Source organism: Kogia breviceps, chromosome 9 (genome assembly GCF_026419965.1).
Source record: "Kogia breviceps isolate mKogBre1 chromosome 9, mKogBre1 haplotype 1, whole genome shotgun sequence".
NCBI classification, from domain to species: Eukaryota; Metazoa; Chordata; class Mammalia; order Artiodactyla; family Physeteridae; genus Kogia; species Kogia breviceps.
In genome coordinates this window covers 71,045,355-71,062,552 of record NC_081318.1, presented here as the reverse complement: position 1 = coordinate 71,062,552, position 17,198 = coordinate 71,045,355, and the positions used below count along the sequence as shown (strand labels likewise).

General features: G+C 37.6%; 1 protein-coding gene across 18 annotated transcripts in view; it reads right to left on the bottom strand.

Annotated features, from left to right (window-relative positions):
• HDAC9 (histone deacetylase 9) overlaps positions 1 to 17,198 on the bottom strand; it is a 1,021,922-nt gene that overhangs the window by 896,383 nt on the left and 108,341 nt on the right. The window lies entirely within an intron of this gene.

Below are 17,198 nucleotides of genomic sequence, written 5' to 3'. Positions count from 1 at the left end.
AGACACCAGTTAACACCTACATAACTTTGTCCTAAGGACCAAGTCAAACAACAGCCATAGAATACTATGACCAAATCAGAAAAAAATCAAGAGAATATCAGCACTTTCATAGAAGTTCATTATTCTCACAAGCAAGGGCAAATGTCAAATTATTTCAGATGACCTGATATTGGACTTCCCTCAATACACCACCATGCTGTCAGGCTCAAAACATCAGAGACTCACTTAATGCTATATTTACATGTAAGATATTGTATCAGGGTCTGAAATTCTAATTTTTTTTAAAGCTCTTAGACTAAAAATGTTGGGACTGTGACTTAGTGGGCTACTCCAGTGAGTGGATTTTTACACAAGCATGAAGATGTGGAAGCACAGCCTAACAAGAGCTTTGTAAGCTGCTTTAGAAGGTAGATGAAATGCTGTTGAGTAGATGGTCACTGATGGGATTCCCAAATCACTAATCCAAGACTGACGTTTTCTCCTTTCATCATTAGATATTCTCCTTCCACAGTTATAATTACATACTACTGCGTTTCCAGGGAACCCTGAATGCATTTTAAGTAATTATGGTCATATTTACCTTCACGACTCCAAAGGAAAGGCCACCCTGTATAAAAATGTCAGGGAGTATTTCATTCTTATCCTTGATGTCATTGCCACACTCTCTACAAATAAATACCTTCTGATGGTAAAAAAGATAATAATGAATGGTTGCCAAGTTTCCTCTCCTCCAGACTGTCATGGAGGGTTAAGTGTTAAAATGATGAACTTGGTTATAAATAAAAAAGGATTATTTCATTACAAATAAAGAAAAATTGTCAATTTATAACATGAGAAACTACTTCATGTCCAAATTTAGAAGGGCAAAGAAGAAAATTTCAATATAATTCACTACCATGAGCTGAACATTACTCATATTAACTTAGTTTTGGTTCCACATAATGTAGCAACTCCCTAAAAACAAAAACAATACTTCCCTGATTCTGGGAGTCTGTGTGTCACAGGGTGCAAAGAAAGAAAAGGAAGCCACTGGTTTAAAATAGCCCTGGTAAGTAAATTACATGATAAAGAACTCTTTTCAACATCCTTTAGTTCTAAAGCTAAAATGTGAGATTTTTGTAAAAGGCTTAAAATCATGGTACAAGCTGATTTACCTTACATTGTCTAAAATAAGAAACTCTCTTAGCTGAAACTTATATTCTTTATTAGATAAGTGATAAATTCCCAAAGCTGATGATTCTAGTAAGCAATTTACTGAATTTGAATTTTTTTTTAATCTAGCAATCTGACTATAAATTCAAAGATTCTCCACTAGACTGTAAGTTCCCTGAGAGTCAGATCTAACTGCTATTTAAGGTTGTATCACTGAATGCAGCAGACTATCTACATTATACTGGGGGCTCAACAAATTTCTGATAAACACAACTAGATATGAAAAAATTCCTATTATGTGTCTGTTTCCTTATTATATCAGATAAAAAGTTTATGGTATATATTGTTTGTACTAGTGGCCCTTAATAGTCAAACCAAACACTAACATCAATGTCAAAAAATTACATACTGTTTTTCCTTAAGCTCCAACCCCTCTGATTTCAACTAAGGGAAATTTGATCCCACTCTTCTGATTGCTGTACAGTCAACAACAATTAGATCTGCATCTCAATCTTCTGGTTCCACAATCTGACCCAGAGAATAATAGCAGCCTTAGATTCAGCTTACTTAAGTGATTACATTTAACACAAACACAATTAATAAACAGAGAGCAAGGTGTACCTTAATTAAAAGTCGTAAGTGCTTAGCAAGAGACATAGCTATGGTATTTCAAGGTGAAAGTCTTTGGTTTGAGCCAAAATTTAGCACTTATTAGTAATGTGACCTTGAGCTAATCTCTCCCCAAAATTAGCAGTCTCTCATATTAAATGCTGCCCATAAAGTACTTACCTTGTGGAGGTATTATGGGAAGTAATGTATGATAAGATATGAAAAAGCTCCTAGCATTGTGCTGTTACATAAGTAGCTGATCAATAAAGTTTTGTTCAATCAGAATGTAAAAGGTCACAAAACCAGAAAAATTACTAGCCCTTTCCATTAAAATATCCATGCCTACAATAGTATTGGGGTGGTAACAGACCAAAAGAACTAAAAGAGCTTAGCAATAATGACATAATAAAGAAAATAAGATTTAAGGAAAGGGAAATCTGCTAAATAAGGTATGTTGACAGTTACTTTTCTTTATTCAGTGGATTAGAACTTAACCAATAGGCAATTAAGTGGTATGTAATAAAAACCAAATGCAGGGCTCCCTGGTGGCACAGTGGCTAAGAGTCCGCCTACCAGTGCAGGGGACATAGGTTTGAGCCCTGGTCCGCAGCGGGAGAGGCTATTGCAGTGAGAGGCCCGTGCACAGCCACGAGGAGTGGGCCCCGCTCACTGTAACCAGAGAGAACCCGCGCACAACAACAAAGACCCAACGCAGCCAAAAATAAAACAAATAAATAAATTTATTTTTAAAAATGCAGAAAACGCACATCTGAGTAAGGCAGGGGTCCTTTTCTGACTCAATAAATATCATTTCAAGACTCTTACTCAGGATTTACATGCCACATAATTTATATGGTATCTTCCAGTCTCTCATTGTTTTTCACTTCCTCATGCTAGTTTTAATATTCAGCTTTCTTTCCCTTCTCATTGACAGCTAGATCAACTTTTTTTTGGTTAACTTTTCTTCCTTTATGCCATGCTACCAATGATGACTGTTGCAGTTGAGAATGGGCATCAGAACACTTTGGATACAAGTGACTAAGCCCAACCAACAAGTTAAAAATGGTTTCAGATGGGGGAGTTATTTTTGTTTTGTTTGCTGCAGCTAATGTTTCAGTAGAAGAGGGAGCTAGATATTGAGACAGAAAAAGTGAAAGGTTGTGATCTGGGTAACTGATAAGAAACATTTGAAGTTATCTCTCAATAGAAGATTTAGTAACTTTTCTACATCACGTTTATCATGTCTGCTCTTCTCTCCCAAACATTTCTTATGCCTCTACTCTTAAATTAGGTACCTAATAAATTGATCTGAAATCACCCACAGGTAAACCAGTTCTTTTAAATGGAATCATTTAACTTTACTACTAAGTATATCACTTGGTACACACTTTATAAAGGTCTGTATAGGAATATCTTTTATAAATTAAGAGATTCACATAATAGAGTTTCTCCCAAGGCTCATGAATGCAGTTTGTTTTTTTAAAAAAAATAACACAGGGCTTCCCTGGTCGCGCAGTGGTTGGGAGTTTGCCTGCCTATGCAGGGGACAAGGGTTTGTGTCCCGGTCCGGGAGGATCCCACATGCCGTGGAGAGGCTGGGCCCGTGAGCCATGGCCGCTGAGCCTGAGCGTCCGGAGCCTGTGCTCCGCAACGGCAGGGGCCACAGCAGTGAGAGGCCCGCATACCGCAAAAAAAAAAAAAAAAAAAAAAAAAAACCCCACAAATATAGAGATTTAATATACATAAAACATAAAACAAGTAACTGTAATAAACAAATGTTATGTGTGTGGTAAGAGACATGATGTGTAATAAATTTTAAAAATACTTATTTTCTATTTTGTAATTAGGACTTCCTACTTATTTATGTTTTCCTGATGAGTCTTCGCTATACTTTTGCTCATTATTAAGTTGAGTATGTGCTTATAAGATGTCTTAAATGATTTTTTTTGAATGAGGCAGTGCATATATTAAATAAAATAAACACCTGGACTTAAATTTATTACCAAATGCCTGCCAGTCCGATCCCTACATGTGAACTTACTCTGAAGTCACAGAAATTGAACCACTAAAACAATTTCACCATGCTCCCACCCGCAAACTGTGCTCCCCCAAAAGAGAACTATTTAAAGGCCATCAATTCAGTCAAGTCAATGGCCCTGTGTATACCTATATTGTTTTAAATGATTCATATAGGAAATGAACTTCTCATTATTCTTTCAGCTCCCATAGCCACAAGAATAATCAAGGAATTGAAAGGCTGATATTCAAGGAGTCTCTCTGGGAATATTCAGCCCCCCACATGCCCACCTTTCTTTTCTTTTTTATAATGGGATTCTGGCCAAGAGAAGTGTCCTTGTATATAAGAAGAATTACATACAGAGAAAGTCCTATGACAGGCTTCGACTGGGATTTTTTTATTTATGTCACTGAGGTCCTGCTTACTCCTAACCTACTTTGCAAATACAAAAATATTTTTAAATAAAGCACAGATTAGCAAACTGAAATAATGAAATAAACTTTACTCTGCATCTGAAAAGTAGGATTTAAACAACTGATATAAACAGAATTCCAGAAATGATTACCATTTGATGTGTGTTTATTTTCCAAAACTCCTTAACACCTTTTATCCCCTCCTTGTCACCAATTAACAGCTGCAATGATAGAAACTATAATTCACATGCCAAAGATGAGAAATCTGAAGTTTCCATGGCAATAGAATACAGATTGTTTCCCACAATTTCAATCAGGTTTTCCTAAGAATATGGTTTTCTTGGCATAAGAATTTCTCATCGGCCTACTGTTGGTTTCAAAAATTAATTATTAGTAAACATCAATGACACTTCTATGCTTGTGTCTTATGTATATGCTAAACCCTTTCAAGTCCCAGAAGTATTATCAGTGAATGTGTGAGGGCTTCCCAATAAAAAAAAGAAAGATGAAGCATGTGCTCCAATTTTCAGTGAGACTGCTAAATCCAAAATAAAGGCTTTTTTTAAAAGAAATAAATCAAATACAGAATTACCTAGAGACTGTCAGAGACAATATTCATAACATGTACATGTTTAACTTAAAATTTTTCTAACAAGAATTTCACATTAAAGAAAACTATCTTAATTGGGAAATAAATAACACAGACATTAATCCTGAGAAGATTACAAAATATTTTTTTAAAAAGTTATTTTGTAGACATAATAAAGTAGCAATTATAATTAAAATAGAACTGTCTCTAGAACTAGAAAATATAAACATATGAAAATATATTATTCTCTGTGCTACCACAGTTCTGTATTCACCTCTCTTTCATGGTTTTGATCACATTATAATACAAATACCTTTTTACATGTCTGTTTTCCTAGAAGGAATTTTGATTATCAGGAGTGGAGAAACTGGGTAATTTTAATTTCTTATGTCCACACTTTCTCTGAAACACAGGAGAAGCTCAATGATTTTTGAGAAGAGCTGAATCTATTCGATTTTAAAACACATTGCAAAACAATAATTTAAATAATGTGGTTTTGATATCTAATTTGAAATAGTTCAATGAATATGAATAGAAAGTCCAGGAAGAAATCTATATGTAAGAATGCAATAATATGACAGAAAAGGAAGTTCAAAACAATGGGGGTAGGGGAAGAAAGCTATTTAATAAATAATATTGAGATTAAATGGTTGGTAATTTGAGGAGAAAATGACTCAAAATTTACACCATACAATATAATTATAATACTAATCTGTTCTCATTCTCTCTCTCTATATATATATGATATATATACTATATATAATTTAGTTGATAAAATATTAGCATGAAATAAAATTGAGTATTTCTGAAAGAATGATAGCTCTCTAAACTTTGAGTGAATAAAAGAAACAAAAAGATGTAAATTTTGTGTAGTGGTTTAATCTTTAATACTAATAAAGTAGTAGTCATGGTAAAAGGAAAACAGCATATTGCAGAAATATGTTTAACGAGTACAAGGGATAAAAGGTCTTCTATGTTATGGGGGGCGGGTTGCGGTTAACAATATGACAGAAAAACATAAAATCCAGAAGAAATACAAGTCGATAACATGGACACGTACAAGGGGAAATCAAATTATTAAGCACGCATTAAAAAAAAGAACATTCAGGGATTCCCTGGTGGCACAGTGGTTGAGAGTCCACCTGCCGATGCAGCGGACACGGGTTCATGCCCTGGTCCGGGAAGATCCCACATGCCGCGGAGCGGCTGGGCCCGTGCGTGAGCCATGGCCGCTGAGCCTGCATGTCCGGAGCCTGTGCTCCGCAATGGAGAGGCCACAACGATGCGAGGCTCGCATAACGCCAAAAAAAAAATAAAATAAAATAACATTCAAACATTTTATTTATCAAAGCAATGCAAATTAAAAAACACTGAAGTGCTATTTTTCATTTAACTAATAAATACAAAAATTCTAAGAAACAATATCCAACACCGCTCAGGTTCTTGGCAAAGTAAAACTGATAAACCCATACATTATTGTTGGCAATTTATATTAGAAAGCAATTTAACAAATCACTTCAAAAGCCATGTTTTAAAAATCACATTCTTTGATCCATAAAAAATTCAAAAGCTTTTACCTAATAATATCAGACCAGAAAGTTTAAAATGAGTAAACTCCAAAAAGGAAGGAAGGAAAGGAGGGAGGGAGGGAGGAAAGGCATTTTCAAATAGATTTTTGTGGTGATATAATTTATAGTAGCAAACATTGTAAGTCTAAATCTTTAACATCAGAGGAATGATTAAGTAAACTAGATGATCAAACAACTGCTCTTTAAAAATCACTCATTAAAGAGTATAATACATGTAAAGGGCAATATAAATTGAAACTGAATATGATCTGAAGCTGAAAGGAAACAGACAAATTGTACAAGTTAGTATGTTAAGGCAGTTTCTTTCTAGTTGTAATATTGTTTATTCTATAATTAAATATTGAGAGAAAAAATTATTAAATAAATTATTAGATTTTCAAAATTAGGGATATACAGAAGAATCATAAATGAGGCCAAAGGTAAAAACAAAATTAGTTCCTTTGAAAGAAATTACAATTTCTGGGGTGTAATACTTACTCTGGTATTTAAATTGAGAAAAGGCTAAGAATAATAAGAAAATTAGTACAGTAAATAAATGAAAGACAAAATTAAAATGCCTACGGAAAGTATTTTCTCCATGGAGATCAAGAATTAAAGCTAATTTTAAGCTAAAAAACAGCAAGTTAATTGGCCTATTCAAATAAGCTTGAAAATAGAAAAAGGAATATTATTTAGAAACCTTTCCCTGTGACTAAATTTTTTTTCAATTTTCCCCACCAATCATCCCTCTTCATTCCTGTGCCTCAGAGTAGCCCTTTGGTGTCTAACTATGAAAAACAAGAAGATTACAATCAGCTTTTGTGTACATTCACCACGTGGACACAAACTTTAATATCAGCTTAACAAAAAAGAACATTGATGCAGAGGTTTGGAGAAAGGGTAGGCTGCCCCTTATATCTGTACAACAATATCTGCAAAACAGTGCTCCTCCTACATATCGTTTCATTAATGTAACCAAAATGAGAAAATTTGTTTTGCCACAATCACGGGTGTTCATACAACTCTACTCGGATCAGCCACTGTGTTGAGACACATCTGGTGTGCCAGAAACAAACTAGGAAGTGGTGTGTGGGAGGAAAGAAAAATTAAAAGTTGTCAAACATATTTCTTTAGGCATTCAACATAATCTGTGATTCTAATTATTTCCCTAGTATTTATATAGTCAAGTTAATTATCATACAAACTAAAGTAAAACTTTCAGGTTCCCCCCAACTTCTCCTTCAATATTCCTGAAATTGGCATACCCATTTAATACCCCCCCAAACACATATACATTACATTATGAAATGTTCTGCTTAGGGTATTATGGCCCCAAGTATCAGATTATCCTACATTCCTCTAAAATATCCAACTATTTTATGCCTGTTGAGATCTGTCAATAATTGGAGAACCGCTTTCTCAATATTTCCCTTCTAATGTGAGCAACTGTGAATATAGGACAATTTTAGTGCCAAAATCAATGCCAACGATGAAGACAATACACATATATAGTTTGACAGTGGAAAAGATATTGCCTGACATCATCAAATAATTTCACACAACCAAAAAGCCCAGGTTAATTATTAATGTTAAATTATATAAAATTAAGGCTCATAATCTTTTGATACACAGTTCACTTTTAAAAATACAAGCCTGGGCTTCCCAGGTGGCGCAGTGGTTGGGAGTCCGCCTGCCGATGCGGGGAACACAGGTTCGTGCCCCGGTCCAGGAAGATCCCACATGCTGTAGAGCGGCTGGGCCCGTGAGCCATAGCCGCTGAGCCTGCGCGTCCGGAGCCTGTGCTCCGCAACAGGAGAGGCCCTGGCGGTGAGAGGCCCGCGTACTGGGGAAAAAAAAAAAAAAAAACCAAGCCAGGAACACCTCAGAAAAGTCCAGTTCTCCTAAATAATAGTGTACTAAGAAAAACACTTGAAAATACAGATGAACCTTGATCCATTAACCCAATTAGGAATGGAAAGACTGTTTAACAGCTAACAGTTATAGAGCACGTATGATATTTTAGACACTGTCCTAAAACACTTTACATGTATTAATTCATTTAATTCCTTAGAAGAACTTTTGAGGCAGATACCATTAGTCAGTATGCTCATTGTGCAGATGAGCAAACTGAAAAAGAGAGATTACAAAAGTTGGTGTTGGAACTGAGTTTTCACCCAGGTACACAGCTCCATTTTAACATCTTACAACAAAGAACTTTAGATTTACACTTCTGCAATTCAGTATCTTTTTATCTAAATGGGCTTGAACCTACTAAAAGGAAGTAAATGCTTAGTAAGCATAACAGTTGGGAGAGAAGGCATGAGTATACAGAATATTCAAATTTTAAATTACGTTTAATTTACCTCTGAATCAAGAACAATTATCTGCAGAAAGGTGCAACATGCTTCACAGGGCAAGAAATCCTAAGGAAAATAATCCCCTTTTAGGAAGGAAACTGTTAGATGTTCTCTGGGGTGTCATAGGTAACTATCTTAAAGACCTAGTGTAGAAGGTAAAGAAACAAGATACTCATTACAAACTATCCTGAAAAAAAATAAAGTAGTGAAACCTAGTAGAAACCTACCTACATAAAATGAAAAAACCAACTAAAAATTCCAGGATAGTTCTATTACCTGAAATTTTACTTAGTTCGGATCCAAAGGAACACAAAAGCAAAGCAAACAAAATTATTTGAATATTCCGTTAAAATATAACGGTGGGTGCTAGCAGGGGTCTAGAGCTTCAACAAATATGGCAAATAGAGAGGTAAATGTCTTCCCCAGCTTTCTCTTCTTAAAAATGTCAGAAGAAGAGAAAGGGCCTGGTGATGAGAGAGTAGAGAAGTTATTCATTTCCCACTATTGTTAAGTATTCTGAGTACGTGTACAGGGTCTCATTACCAGCTGCTTAATTCTCATTTATTTTCCTCAACTGTAAATAATCAATTGCCTACGATGACTTCACTACCCTTGCTTTTTCGACTCTATTCAGGAGAATAATGGGAAAATAACTCATCTTTCAGGGGAAAAAGTATAAATGACAGTGGTGTCAAGACATTGGTGGTAAAGCAAGAGAAAAAAAAAGGCACATAGTTCCACACTTGTCCATCTATGACCCAGTGGCTAAGTTCAATCGGCGCTTGGGGGAGGCAAAGGAAGCCAGGTTCAGCCTTGGGTCCATGATATGTTCTAAAACCCAGCATTATTTGTAATTAAGCAGTTATTCTGAACCCATTCTCTTTCCTATATTCGTTTCTTTGTGGCTTGGAACACAAGAAGAAAGGAATAATACATAATACTCTGGAATCCCAACCAAATACCAAACAAAAATTTTGGCTGGTTTTCCAAATTAATACGAAGTATGGGGAACTAAACTTAAAAAGCATTAGGGAACACAAGAGGGAAGAGATATGGGAACATATGTATATGTATAACTGATTCACTTTGTTATAAAGCAGAAACTAACACACCATTGTAAAGCAATTATACTCCAATAAAGATGTTTAAAAAAAAGCATTAAGGAAAACTACCTAAAGATACAAAATCTGAGACAGGGAATGGGGGCACATTTTTAAGCAGTCTCTGGGGGCTTCTGTAGACTGGCTCTGCTGCAAGGTGGTGGTCAAGAGTTTCAGCCTAACAGTGCCATAGCTTCCTGTGACAATTAAGAAACTGGGCATGGTCCCCCATGATTTAAATGAGGGTTGGGGGCTTCCCTGGTGGCACAGTGGTTGAGAGTCCGCCTGCCAAAGCAGGGGACACGGTTTCGTGCCCCGGTCTGGAAGGATCCCACATGCCGCGGAGCGGCTGGGCCCGTGAGCCATGGCCGCTGAGCCTGCGCGTCAGGAGCCTGTGCTCCGCAATGGGAGAGGCCACAACGATGAGAGGCCCGCGTAACGCAAAAAAAAAAAAAAAAAAAAAAAAAAAAGAGGGTTGGACCAAACTATCTGTAGGGCACCTAAGGCACCAACATTCTATTATGTTATAACTAAAATTAACTAGCTTTGACAGCACCTAGCTTTGGCAGCACCTTTAAAGGAAAAAATGAAAACCTGTATAAGTCCCACATCACAAGTCAGCCAACAGCCAGAGCAATCTCCCTTTAAGAAAGAAGAAAAAGGTGTATATCTGCAGTAGCTTTAAAAACTGCTGAGGAGAAAAAATTATAATAAGGAATTAAAATAGGACATTGACCTCTGAAAAGATCAGATACAAGAAGAGTAAGTGCCAGGCTAAAGGAAAAGTCGTCTCTTTTTGTATTATTTTTAAAGTAAATATGTCCTTATAAATATTCTTAAAAAATACTGAATCCTCAACTGCCCAATGGTGTTAGTCCATTACCAAAACTCAATAAAATCCCAAATTAGCTTGCAGATGAATTACAGCTTTTACAGTTTATACCAAATCCAATGTGATCCTATAGATGGGATGGGCCAAACCCCTCAGGAAACGCCAGGAAATATTTGAACCAGGCCAAAAAGTGCTAAAACGTTCCACTGACATAGAACCACAAGTCAACATGAAGTTTTCACTGCAAGATACAGCCTTTGAAGTGCAGTTTTCCAGCGATCCAGCCAAAAAAGCTGGATTATTGAAAAAAGCTCTCAAACCCAAAATGGTTCCAAATAGAGGTGTGTATGAGAGAGGGATTCTGTATGGGAATCTATCACTCACAACCAATGGATTCAACCACTGATCCCATTACACCAGAGGATTTTAATTCTTCCTGGAAATTCCTTACAAATTACAGGTTACCACAATGTGAGCAGAACTAGAACTTCTGTGTATTTTTAAACAAGTCAGTTGTTTCAATGAGATAAATGTATTATTTCCACCAGACAGAGAATTGTTTTCTTGTTCAATTGCATTACATTTGTGTATCCAGGTATAAAATGTTACAAATGGAAAATTATTGAGAAGCAAAGCAGTCATTAGTGTGACTAATAAATGGAGCAAAGATGTCACAAAAGTTTTACTAATGCTTTTCTAAGTTACTGAATAAGTAGATTTTATTTTTTTTAATTTCCTATAAATCTGATTGCAGAGCAAACAGTAAAAGTAGATCCTCGTGTGTAATACACAACACAAACTGATCTAAGATGCCACCTGACCAACATGAATGACTAAATGACTGGGATATAAACAGACACAAAAGTAAAATCAATTCAAGGATAAATTACTCGCCTTCATAAGAAATCCAGAAATTTGGGATCTGTGTGAAGTAAAAATAAATAATTTTAAAGTATTAATAAATAAATAATATTTCTAGATTTTACTTTGTAGATACAGGAATTTTATCAGAAAAGCACATATCTGATTACTGTTATGACACTATTTTCTGAGAGAATTCTTAACTGTTAATTGTCCTTAATTAAGGAGACTTAAAGCAAATAAAAGAGACATTTAGAAAACAACATCAGCACTTTGTTAGTTTAAGACAGATTATTTCCAGATGGAAGTTGCACATTGTAGATGGTCACTGAGCAAGACTGGTCACAGACAGTGTCTTTGCATAACAGAAAGTGAGAAGGCAGACAATTACAATGATAAACAATATCTAACACACAGACTGGGGACTCGAGAAGTTTCATTTAATAAAGAAAATGTTGATTTTTAATGCCTTCAGATTAAAGTTTATGCCATTTATTCCCTAACTACTCAATAGTGTCTGTGTGAAATATTCAACATTCACGTTGTACATTTTAAAAATAGAGATGTCATATTTTTTCCAAACTACTTTTAGAAATTCACCATATCTCAAATTGTACAGTCAGAAAAAATTGTTAAAGGGTACAGACTACAATTTAAATATCACACATTGATCAAATACCTAAAACTGATATTGGATATGCCTTATCCGAACGTGCCATTCAGAACAGAAAGTATTCTTCCAAAGTAAATTAAAAATGGGTATTTTGGGCTTCCCTGGTGGCACAGTGGTTGAGAATCCGCCTGCCGATGCAGGGGACACGGGTTCGTGCCCCGGTCCGAGAAGATCCCACGTGCCGCAGAGCGGCTGGGCCCGTGAGCCATGGCCGCTGAGCCTGCGCGTCCGGAGCCTGTGCTCCGCAACGCGAGAGGCCACAACAGTGAGAGGCCCGCGTACCACAAAAAAAAAAAAAAAAAAAAAAAGGGTATTATGAGATTGTCAGATGTTAATATAGATCAAGAAACATATGAGGAGGTGCAATATAATTTTTCATAAAATATAGTAAACACATAGGATCATTTTAACCAGTGATTCCTCTTTTTAAAAATTTCACAAGTTGATTCCAAAAGAAAATTTTAACAGTGAAAAGTTTTGCAGGGCAGGAATAGAGATGCAGCCGTAGAGAACAGACATGTGGACACAGGGAGAGGGGGGCAGGTGGGATGAATTGGGAGACTGGGATTGATGTAAGTGCACTGCCATTTGTAAAACAGAAAGCTAGTGGGAACCTGCTGTATAGTGCAGGGAGCTCAGCTTGGTGCTCTGTGGTGACCTCAATGAGTGGGATGGGGGTGGGGATGGGAGGGAGGTCCAAGAGGGAGGGGATATATGTATACATATTGCTGATTCACTCTGCAATACAACAGAAACTAACACAACATTATAAAGCAACTATACACCAACAAAAAATTTTTAAAAAGAGTAAAAAGTCTTTGTAATAGAACAAAAACTCCATAAGAAAGAAAATTTCTTTTGTTTTAAAGATTTTATTTTGATATGGACCATTTTTAAAGTCTTTATTGAATCTGTTACAATACTGCTTGTGTTTTATGTTTTGGTTTTTTTGCCGAGAGGCATGTGGGATCTTAGCTCCCCCACCAGGGATGGAACCCACACCCCCTGCACTAGAAGGCAAAGTCTTAACCACTGGAACACCAGGGAAGTCCCATAAAAATTAAAATTTCTTTACAGTATTTGGAATTTAAGGAAAAATGCTGCTTATATTTTTTTCCTGGGTTTTTGTTTAACACCTTTATTAATTTTAATATAAAGTAGGGTTAGGCCTCCTGTAAAAAAAATTTTTTTTAATCACACCTTTAGTATTTAGGAAGAAATTATTTTGGTCCAAAGTTGCTTTTAGACAAGGTTATAGAAAAGCTTTGATTTATGGAGGAGCTTCAAGATGGTGGAAGAATAAGAGGCGGAGATCACCTTCCTCTCCACAAATACATCAGAAATACAACTACATGTGGAACAACTCCTACAGAACACCTGCTGAATGCTAGCAGAAGACCTGAGACTTCCGAAAAGGCAAGAAACTCCCCCACATACCTGGGTAGGGCAAAAGAAAAAAGAAAAAACGGAGACAAAAGAATAGGGATGGGACCTGCAACTCTGGGAAGGAGCTGTGAAGGAGGAAATGTTTCCACACACTAGGAAGCCCCTTCACCGGTGGAGACGGGATGTGGTGGGGGGGGCAGCTTCGGAGCCATGGAGGAGAGCGCAGCAACAGAGGTGCAGAGGGCAAAGCAGAGAGATTCCCGCACAGAGGATTGGTGCTGACCAGCACTCACCAGCCCAAGAGGCTTGTCTGCTCACCCGCCGGGGCGGGCGGGGGCTGGAAGCTGAGGCTCGGGCTTCAGATGGATCCCAGGGAAAGGACTGGGGTTGCCTGCGTGAACATAGCCTGAAGGGGTTAGTGCGCCACAGCCAGCCGGGAGGGAGTCCGGGATAAACTCCGGAGCGCTGAAGAGGCAAGAGACTATTTCTTGCCTCTTTGTTTCCTGGTGCACGAGGAGAGGGGATTAAGAGCCCTGCTTAAAGGAGCTCCAGAGATGGGCGTGAGCCGCGGCTATCAGCGCAGACCCCAGAGGCAGGCATGAGACACTAAGGCTGCTGCTGCAGCCACCAAGAAGCCTATGTGCAAGCAGAGGTCACTATCCACACCTCCCCTCCCGGGAGCCTGTGCAGCCCGCCACTACCAGGGTCCCGTGATTCATGGACAACTTCCCCGGAAGACACACGGCACACCTCAGGCTGTTGCAACGTCACTCTGGCCTTTGCCGCCACATCTGTACCCCTCCCTCCCCAGGCCTCAGTTAACCAGAGCCCCCTAATCAGCCGCTCCTTTAACCCCGTCCTGTCTGAGCGAAGAGCAGACGCCCTCAGGTGACCTACACGCAGAGGCGGGTCCAAATCCAAAGCTGAACCCCGGAAGCTGTGCGAACAAAGAAGAGAAAGGGAAATTTCTCCCAGCAGCCTCAGAAGCAGAGGATTGAATCTCCACAATCAACTCGATGTACCCTGCATCTGTGGAATACCTGAATAGGCAACGAATCGTCCCAAATTGAGGAGGTGGACTTTGGGAGCAAAGATATATATATTTTTTTCCCTTTTTCTCTTTTTCTGAGTGTGTATGTGCATGCTTCTGTGTGTGATTTTTTGTCTTTATAGCTTTATTTTTACTATTTGTCCTAGAGTTCTGTCTGTGCATTTTTTTGTTGTTTTTTATTACTTTAAAAAAATTTTTTGCAAATAATTATTTTTGATTTTAATAACTTTTATTTTATCTTCTTTCTTTCTTTCTATTTTTTCTCCCTTTTATTTTGAGCCATGTGGATGAAAGGCTCTTGGTGCTCCAGCCAGGCATCAGGGCTGTCCCTCTGAGGTGGGAGAGCCAAGTTCAGGACACTGGTCCACAAGAGACCTCCCAGCTCCATGTAATATCAAATGGCAAAAATCTCCCAGAGATCTCCATCTCAACGCCAAGACCCAGCTTCACTCAACGACTAGCAAGCTACAGTACTGGACACCCTATGCCAAACAAATAGCAAGACAGGAACACAGCCCCATCCATTAGCAGAGAGGCTGCCTAAAATCATAATGAGGCTACAGGCACTTCAAAACACACCACCAGATGTGGACCTGCCCACCAGAAAGACAAGATCCAGCCTCATCCACCAGAACACAGGCACTAGTCCCCTCAACCAGGAAACCTACTCAACCCACTGAACCAACCTTAGCCACTGGGGACAGACACCAGAAACAATGGTAACTACAAACCTGCAGCCTGCAAAAAGGAGACCCCAAACACAGTAAGTTAAGCAAAATGAGAAGATAGAAAAACACATAGCAGATGAAGGAGCAAGGCAAAAACCCAACAGACCTAACAAATGAAGAAGAAATAGGCAGTCTACCTGAAAAAGAATTCAGAAAAACGACAGTAAAGATGATCCAAAATCCTGGAAATGGAATAAAGAAAATACAAGAAATGTTTAACAAGGACCTAGAAGGACTAAAGAGCAAACAAACAGTGATGAACAACACAATAAATGAAATTTAAAATTCTCTAGCAGGGATCAAGAGCAGAATAACTGAGGCAGGAGAATGGATAAGTGACCTGGAAGATAAAATAGTGGAAATAACTACCGCACAGCAGAATAAAGAAAAAAGAATGAAAAGAATTGAGGATAGTCTCAGAGACCTCTGGGACAACATTAAATGCACCAACATTCAAATTATAGGGGTCCGAGAAGAAGAAGAGAAAAAGAAAGGGACTGAGAAAGTATTGAAGAGATTATAGTTGAAATTTCCCCTAATATGGGAAAGGAAGTAGTTAGTCAAGTGCAGGAAGCACAGAGAGTCCCATACAGGATAAATCCAAAGAGAAACATGCCAAGACACACGCTAATGAAACGATCAAAAATTAAAAACAAAGAAAAAATATTAAAAGCAGCAAGGGAAAAACAACAAATAACACACAAGGGAATCCCCATAAGGTTAACAGCTGATCCTTCAGCAGAAACTCTGCAAGCCAAAGGGACTGGCAGGACATATTAAAGTGATGAAGGAGATAAACCTACAACCAAGATTACTCTACCCAGCAAGGATCTCGTTCAGATTTGACAGAGAAATTAAAACCTTTACAGACAAGCAAAAGCTAAGAGAATTCAGCACCACCAAACCAGCTTTACAAAAAATGCTAAAGGAACTTCTCTAGGCAGGAAACACAAGAGAAGGAAAAGACCTTCAATAACAAACCCAAAACAATTAAGAAAATGGTAATAGGAACATGCATATCGATAATTACCTTAAATGTAAATGGATTAAATGCTCCAACCAAAAGACATACACTGGCTGAATGGAAACAAAAACAAGACCCATATATAGGCTGTCTAAAAGAGACCCACTTCAGACCTAAGGACACATACAGACTGAAAGTGAGGGGATGGAAAAAGATATTCCATGCAAATGGAAATCAAAAGAAAGCTGGAGTAGCAATTCTCATATCAGAAAAAATAGACTTTAAAAGAAAGACTATTACAAGAGACAAAGAAGGACACTACATAATGATCAAGGGATCGATCCAAGAAGAAGATATAACAATTGTAAATATTTATGCACCCAACGTAGGAGCACCTCAATACAAAAGGGAAATGCTGACAGCCATTAAAGGGGAAATCGACAGTAACAAATAATAGTAGAGGACTTTAACACCCCACTTTCACCAATGGACAGATGAACCAAAATGAAAATAAGGAAACACAACCTTTAAATGACACTAAACAAGATGGACTTAATTGATACTTATAGGACATTTCATCCAAAAACATCAGAATACACTTTTTTCTCAAGTGCTCATGGAATATTCTCCAGGATAAATCGTATCTTGGGTCACAAATCAAGCCTTGGTATATTTAAGAAAATTGAAATCGTATCAAGTATCTTTTCTGACCATAATGCAATGAGACTAGATATCAATTACAGGAAAAATACAAACACATGGAGGCTAAACAATACACTACTTAATAACTAGGAGATCTCTGAAGAAATCAAAGAGGAAATCAAAAAATACCTAGAAACAAATGACAATGAAAACACGATGACCCAAAACCTTTGGGATTCAGCAAAAGCAGTCCTAA